The sequence below is a fragment of the Hakea prostrata genome, chromosome 4 (genome assembly GCF_041222555.1).
Source record: "Hakea prostrata isolate BN-2017 chromosome 4, UWA_Hpros_2, whole genome shotgun sequence".
NCBI classification, from domain to species: domain Eukaryota; kingdom Viridiplantae; phylum Streptophyta; class Magnoliopsida; order Proteales; family Proteaceae; genus Hakea; species Hakea prostrata.
In genome coordinates this window covers 15,785,262-15,793,995 of record NC_142603.1, presented here as the reverse complement: position 1 = coordinate 15,793,995, position 8,734 = coordinate 15,785,262, and the positions used below count along the sequence as shown (strand labels likewise).

At 37.5% G+C, this 8,734-nt stretch overlaps 1 pseudogene; it reads left to right on the top strand.

The window, feature by feature from the left end:
• The first annotated feature begins 386 nt into the window (after positions 1 to 386).
• Positions 387 to 1,640, top strand: LOC149018155 (CRS2-associated factor 1, mitochondrial-like; annotated as a pseudogene).
• Positions 1,641 to 8,734: the final 7,094 nt, after the last annotated feature.

Sequence of the window (8,734 nt, the reverse complement as noted above, 5' to 3'; positions counted from 1 at the left end):
ATTGTCGACAAGTGCCACAATCTTAATGTTAATTGCAGGTAATTTCGTAAACCTAAATTATAAAGGATGTGAAAATAAAATCCAACCAATGGTGAGTTTACATTTGACACAGGATCACATAACTGTATTGTTTGTTGAGCGTGTTCTTTCGATTAATTTCCCGGCTTTTTCAAGTTTTGATATCCTTTCCTAAGTCGTTATATTCGTTTCACAAGCCCAGAAATTCTTGCTTCTTCCTCATCTCATTGGTTCACGGATCTGTTATCGTAAAACAAAAAACCCTTGTAACTGAAAAGGGTTTAAGGTTTAAAATCTTCTGTTATTCATTTTTCCTGTGACTCATTTTTCAGTTGTGTCTTCTCCGAAGAAGGAACATGGATGTTCTAATGTTTTTCAATCGAATTTCCCGCCACAAATCTAAGCTCTCCATCGTTCTGAAATCACCGCGTCTGTTCTCTTCGTCAACCCATTCTTCTTCAAAGCTAAAAGAGTACTCGTTCAAGCCCCCACGCTCCCTCGCCGGTGTTGAAGGACAATCTAACCAAAACTCTAACCCCAACCATAACTTTGTTGCAGGAAGCGAATTCAAGCAGAACACTAAGAAGAAGCAGAAACCCTTGTATCGACCACCCTCTTCGTTGGATCGCACTGGTTTGAAGCCCATTCGTTCTGACGTTCCCTTCGATTTCAGGTTCAGCTACACGGAGAGTAGTTCTACAGTGAGACCAATTGGACTGCGTGAGCCAAAGTACTCTCCTTTTGGGCCTGGTCGGCTTGATCGTCCCTGGACTGGGGTTTGCGCTCCTGCTATTGATCCTACTGTGAAGTCTGTAGATGAGAATGTTGTGTTGGAGTTGGAGGAGAAGAGGAGGAAATGGAGAGAATCAATTCAAGGGGGGAACCTCTCACTGCTGCTGAAAGAAAAATTCTGGTGGATAGGTGTCAGAGGGGTAAAAGTAAAACTAAACGACAAATTAATCTGGGTAGGGATGGCCTGACTCACAACATGCTGAATGTCATTCATAATCACTGGAAGCATGCAGAGGCTGTTCGGATAAAGTGTCTTGGTGTTCCCACTGTCGACATGAAGAACGTGTGCCTCCAACTGGAGGATAAAACTGCTGGCAAGATCATACATAGATCGACAGGTCTTGTTGTGTTGTACAGAGGCAGGAATTATGTTCCCAAGAAAAGGCCTGTGATTCCATTGATGCTGTGGAAGCCCCATGAACCTGTTTATCCGAACCTGATCCAAACTACAATTGATGGTTTAACAGTAGAAGAGACAAAGGAAATGAGGAAGAGAGGATTGGCAGTTTCACCTTTAACAAACCTAGCGAAGAATGGTTTTTATGGTAGTCTTGTTCCAATGGTCCGAGATGCTTTCCTTGTTGATGAGCTAGTTCGAATAGATTGCAAAGGCCTCTAGCGGAGTGACTACAAGAAAATAGGCTGCAAATTAAGGGATTTTGGTTCCTTGTGTCCTTGTGACATTTGATAAGGAGCAGATTGTCGTGTGGAGGGGAAAGAACTACTGCCCAAAAGGAGCTGGGGAATTCCTTACCGTCCGTGAATACTTTGACGTCAGCCAAGATAATTCTGGCTCTGAAAGTGAGTTGCCTTCTTCAAGTGGCAGATAGCGACGCTGGTTTGGTGAAACAACTGTTGTATGTGCTCGACTTACCTGGAAGAGAAGCAGCAACTTATTTTTAGGTGGAGCGGGGGGTGTTAGACCCAAAAGTTAAGATGGAGGATTAGTGCTGCAAATCAAGAAATTCTAATTTTAGATCTGGAAGATCTTGAGTTTCTATGACACTCAGAATGTGACGAGACGAATGGAAGTGAAGTGAGCACAATATGAAATCTTGCAGGCTTGGTCGTAAGCTTGATATGTTATCATTTGTTAGTCATTCTTTCTCAGTCTCATCTATCTGGAAAGGAAAAAGTAAAAATCTGATGAGGTTCAGGTGTTTTTATTTTGTTCCTGGCATGATTGGATGTCCTACCACACGAAGCAGTTGAATAACCCATTAGCATTCCATCCTTCTGTTAAACAAAAAAAAAAAAAATCAATTTATGGTCTCAAGCAAGCTCCACGATCTTGGTTTCACAAATTCAAAACATACCTACAAGGAGAAGGTTTCAAGCAAAGCGTGGCAGATTCTTCCATGTTTACACGCAACACCCAAGGTACAATGACAGTATTGTTGTTATATGTAGATGATATAATATTGACAGGAGCCAATGACGCTGCAATTCAAGAGGTTATTCAAAGTCTGAGCAAAGAATTTCCAATGACAGATTTGGGACACTTGCATTACTTCTTGGGAATTGAGGCTAATCGAAGTTCAGATGGTCTTCACTCACTCAAAGTAAATACTCCATCGATTTATTAAAATCTACAGGAATGGAAACTTCAAAACCATGCACAACCCCAATTGCAGTTGGAACAAAGTTATCATCAACAACAGGTTATCCCCTACCTGATCCAACACTATACAAACAATTAGTAGGAGCCTTAGAATATCTGACGATCACTAGACCAGATATCTCCTATGCAGTCAATAAAGTGTGCCAGTTCATGCAATCTCCCGCAGAAGATCATCTACAAGCAGCAAAACGTATTTTACGTTAAGTCAAATATACTATTGCTGCTGGTGTTCTCTTGAAACCAACCCAACTTGTTAATACTTTAACTATAACTCAAAACTCTTCTTGATCGGTTGGATATAAGATCAATCGAGGATAAAACTAGTTACAGTGGATTTGAATTTTAATTTGAATTCAGAGACTTATCACTTACTATTTGTTTGTGTATTACTATGAAATTTTCATTCATGCCATGTGTTACTGTGATGTTAGTTAGATTTCATGCCATCTTTAAGTAATGATACATTTTACCCGTTATTTTTCTTAATTAAAGGGTGATTTGAAGAAATTTCATGAATATGGCTCACATTTTCAAGGGGCAAAACCCATATGATTATTACATAAAAACACTCCACACTCTCTTCACCTTCTATTGTAAATGAGGAAACTGACAAGCCATTCAAATGGAAGCTGCTGCAATTCGAGAAGGACTGAAGTTAGCTATCTCCCTCAATCTAAAGCAAGTAATTATTGAAAGTGACAATGAAGCTGTTGTTAGTCTAATTAACAAGAAGTCAGAGACTCCACCTTGGAAGATCAGTCATTATCTACATGATATCTTCAGCCTTTCCTCTCTGTTTGATGTTTTAATTGTAAATCATACTCATAGAGAAGGCAACTCTGTAGCCGATAGATTAGCTTCTTATGCTGTTGTTTCTCAGGTTTCTTTTTTTCTTTCTCTTCCCCCCCCCCGCTTCGTTCTTTGGCTTTTGCACTTTGATGTAATTGGTACTTTGTATCCCAGGGGCTTCTCTTTTAAATAAATTCAGCTCTTCATCAAAAAATATATATATCTTTTTCTCTCCCATGCTTGACTCCCCCTTCCTCGACTTCCTTACGTGTTATCCTCGAGAGCAACTCCTACAATCCTGTAATTTATGTGTAATAGAAATAAGAATCAAATCTTCAAAGATGGTGAGCATAATATAATATCTCTACTGCACAACCAGTTTATTAATATTGATTAGTTCCATGATAAAATAGGGTGGACCCCTAGAGAGAGCTTCGAGAGGAAAGAGGAGTGTGACTGCGGAAGACAGGCATCTAGTGCGAGCAAATAGGAGAGAAGGTAGAAGAAATGGTTAATTGGAGTTTGACATTGTCCATTTGACTAAGGAGCAGGGGCGGAGCCAAGGATTGAACATTGGAGGGCCGATATGTGGGCCAATGTGTGGGCAATGTGGGACCCACATCTCAAAATCTTTTATTATATTTTGATGTGGGGTCTACAGTAAAAGTTTAAGTAAATTAATAGAAGGAATAAAATATAGATAACAACCAACGGGGGTTGGTCCAAGTGGTAAGCAGCTTGGTCCGCTTAAGCAAGGTTCTGGTATGGAAACATTGTGGATGTAAAAAATTCTAGCTGGGAGACTCACCCACCACAGCCAGGTGTGCGACCCAAGTCGAACACCGGATAGTCAGGGCAAAGCCTTGGAAACCAAGGTTGGCAAACCAAAAAAAATATAGATAACACAATTATAAGTAAATTATAAAAAATCTATATTAAAATAAAGTAGGGGCTAAAATTGTGGGAGAAAAACTTCAAAAATCATGAAATAAAAGACTGAAAAAGAAATTGTGGGAGAAATTATAAGAAAAAAAGATAGATTTGAAGCCTATTAACTAAATATGGGATAAACACTCAATTTATAATAAATTAATTAAAAAAAATAAACGATTATAATTAGATATAATAATATTAATGGTAGAAATTTAAACATCCAATTAATAAATTTTAAAATTTAAATTGCTATTAATAGAAATCTAACTTTATGAGAAAGTTTATGAATTCAAAAATAAAATTAAATGATTACAATTAGATATGATAAAATTGATGGTTGAAACTCTAAACAAGATTTAAATTTCTATTAATAGGAAATGAAACTTTAGGAGAAAGTTTAAGGATTATGATACATGAGAGAATAAATAGGAATGAAAATTTTGTCTGCTAGCTGCTGCAATATTTTGTGAGATCGTGTGAGAAAAAATAAGAATAAAAGAGGAGATTCATGAGAGAATAAAAGAGGATCGATGGGGGAAGATTAGTTGCTAAAATTCGAAGCCTATATGCTTCTCGAGGCCATATTAGATTTGGTCATGTGAGACGTCAAAATAACATGGCTAATGATTAGTTGTCTAATAGGCAGCTAATTGAAAGAGAGGGTCAGATCTTTTTCAATGATCCTCGCAAGAAATGACAGAGAGGATTTTTTTAAGAGTTTGATTTGGTTTTGTTTTCTGGATCTTTTGATCCAGTTTTGTAACAAAAAATAAAAAAATAAAAAAAAAAATATGAGAGAATATATAGAAGAAAATTCATGGATCGTGAGTTATTTTTAATTAAGATTTAACATTTTATTCCTTAAAAGTAAGAATTTAATGATAATCATTAGATAATTATTAAGAATGACATTTGTACCTATTATCTTTAACTTAAATTTTTTTTTTAATTTTTGGAGGGGCAAATAGTGATATTTCACATTAAAAGTGAGAGAAATAAAAAAAAATAATAGGAATGTTTAAATTTTAAAAAATCCGAGGCCATGGCCACTGACAGATATCTAATGCGAGCAAGGAGAAGAGAAGATAGAACAAATTGTTCGGCGGCATTAATTATATATATATAAAATCTCCCTTGAGGAAGTAATCATGGTGCGCGTAAGCTGGCCCGGATGAACCTCATCCCAAAAAAAAAAAAAAAAAAAAAAAAAAAAAGAAAAAAAAAAAAAAAAAAAATAGAACAAATTGTTAATTGGAGTTTGACGACAAGTGTCACAATCTTAATGTTAATTGCAGGTAATTTCGTAAACCCAAATTATAAAGGATGTGAAAATAAAATCCAACTATTACCAAATAAATAAATAAATAAATAAAATCCAACCAATGGTGAATTTACATTTGGCGTAGGATCACATAACAGTAACTTATTGGTTGAGCGTTTCCCGGCTTTTTCAAGTTTTGATATCCTTTCCTAAGTTGTTATATTCGTTTCACAAGCCCAGAAATTCTTGCTTCTTCCTCATCTCATTGGTTCGATCCAGTAGTTTTTTGCGTGTTGAATAAAATATCTTCTTACCCAAAAAAAAAAAAAAATCTATAAAAGGCCATCATCATCTCCTGCCGTTGTTTATCTCACACAAAATCATATCGTCATCTAATTTACATCTCTCCTTCCTGCTATGGCTGCTTCAGGACACTCATTTCTGCTGTATTTGATCGTCGCACTGTCATTATCAAGCATTGGTATGAGCACAGCGCTGAACCGTCGACGGATTCGGCTTCCATTGCCGGCAATGCCAACAACCCAAGAGCCTCCTTTGCCTACTACAGCGCCACCCGTTCCAAGTGACCAGATACCACGGGCTAGATTTTATCGGCTTCGATTTCCGGCAATGCCAACAACCCAGGAGCCTCCTTTGCCTACTACAGCGCCACCCGTTCCAAGTGACCAGATACCACGGGCTAGATTTTATCGGCTTCGATTTCCGGCAATGCCAACAACCCAGGAGCCTCCTTTGCCTACTACAGCGCCACCCGTTCCAAGTGACCAGATACCACGGGCTAGATTTTATCGGCTTCGATTTCCGGCAATGCCAACAACCCAGGAGCCTCCTTTGCCTACTACAGTGCCATTGTGCATGTGAGGAATGGGGTAATTTACTAGAGTTAACAAGGGACTCGTAGATGTCTCGATATTTCTTGCTAGAGTTTAATTTACTTCATTATTATGGCTGATATATATGGACAATGGACCTATTTTTGCTGGTTTCTTGGCATATTTATATGCTCAATTTTGTTTCAGTTCCAGCAGCTTGTGTAGCTGCTACTGCTGCTACTGCTTTCCACAGTTGTTTACAAGCTTGATTTCATGAATTTTATCATTCTAATATTAATTTGTGCCTTGGTATGAAAATTTACTTGTCATTTGTGACTGAGTTTGGATGGTTTTGTTGTTATATCTTGTAACAGAAATCTAAAGTTTCTGAACTTGCAAGCTCCAGTCATTTTGAAATACCTGCGATAAGAGAAACGCCAAATCAGTCACTTGCGCTCCCCATTACCTGATTAGGACTGTTAATTCCAGATTCACAGAAAAGTAAAATATCTTTGGCACCCGAAATCGTAGATCTTTTAGATTGATCCAGATTCCATATTTCCTCAAGAAAAAAATTCAAAAATGCGAAGATGTGTTGGCTTTTGGCTTCTTTCAAGGCAGATTCCAAATGTCACAATCCCAAATATGAATTGTTGGAGGTGAGAATTGTAGAAGATGTGAACTCTTGAATAGGTGGGTTAAGATTTCAACCTTTCAAATGTTATCTTTTCACTAATTTTTTTATTCAAATGTTATCTTTTCACTAATCTTTTCATTAAAACTCCAACGCTTGAAATAATCTAACACTAAATATCCGGTTTTTGTACTTGAAAGGTGGATTAACATTTCAAATGTTATCTTTTCACTAATTTTTTTGAATATGAAGTATTTACTTGATAATGAATGATGTTTCAAGCGAATGAATAACAATTTGGCATAAATAAGCGCAAAAGTTCAACACCATAATAGCCGCCTACAACCCAATAAATATGCTAAGAAATCCTTGGTTGGAGGAATCTTGGTTGCATCCTCTTCCTTTTTCTTGCTAAAGAAATATAATTTAGATGCGTTTCAGAACATAGATATTCTAATTGGTATTTTTTCATAGATGATCAATCCTTTATTCAGCTTGAATTTCAAAAAAGTATTGAAGTTTTCTTATGTCTTGATGTCAAAAGTTTTAATTCAAATACTGCTTGAGAGTAGTATTTCCTCAAGATTATCACCTCAACATAGACTAAGATTACAACTTTACAGCCAATAATTCTCTTGACAACAATGAGGAATTTGTTCCACCTCTTTTGAACCTAAAATTTAGGAGGGTGATGCTTAGCTTCTCATACTAGGCTTCTTGTAACTTCTTAAGGCCGTAAATTGCCTTCTTCAATCTACCGTCAAACCCATTTTGATTTTAGAACTAATGACCTTGAAGAACTTCTATGTATACTTCTTCTATCAAGTTTCCTTGTAGGAACTCATTTTTAACAATTGATTTCCATTGAAATGCCAAGTATGTTCATAGGTCTAATTGCCTTATAGTACTCAAATATTTTTTAGATGAAATTCGAAAAATGAGAAGCCATTAGGTCCTTGGAATTACTATCTCTATCTATGATGTTATCACTATCATGCTAGAATTGAAGCACATCACGATTATTTAGATTTCCATTGATACATTAAACCTTGGGTACGCTCTTGGAACAGTTGTGATTTGGAAAACATGAGGCAGATCCGTTGGCTACCTACCTCCCCAAAGCAAGACTAAACCCAATTGTAGGTGTAGACGAGTTGGGTTTGCACTTGGAAGACAACCACGTAAGCGATGGCGTGCATATATTAACTTCTTTGCTTTTCTGAGTTTTGATTTGGTTTCCCTCTTTTACTTATTTATTTGACATTTGTTGTAGCTATGGGTGAGAGAAGTTAAACTACTTCCTCTCCCATTGCTCTCAACTACATCTCAACCAACTGAAAACTCCTTGTTTCTTCCTCTTCCTATTAGGTTCTTCTCATGATTAATGGTAATCTATAAATACCCATCACCTCTTATCATTCCTCTCAGACAAAATCATCAAATCTTCTTCTATACAAGCAGTACGTCTTCTAGCTTAGTTTGGCTTTCCAACTCTCTTCTTCCCAGTCCCACCATGGCTGCATCAGCTGGACATCATTTCTTCTGTCTTTGATGGTGGCACTATCATTGTCAAGCATCAAATCAACCACAGCAGCACGCCGTCTACTGGACACAGCAGCTCCACCACCTATGCTGCCTCTGCCAACCATCCCAACCTTGCCTCAGGCAACACTACCTCCACTGCCTTCAATGCCAACAACAACCCAGGTGCCTCCTTTGCCTACTATTCCCAACATGCCAATACCCACCACACTGCCACCCCTACCAAGTACCCAGATGCCTTCTTCTCTGCCAAAGCCCACACTGCCACCAATGCCTACAATGCCTACCATCCCTACAATTCCAAAGGTTTC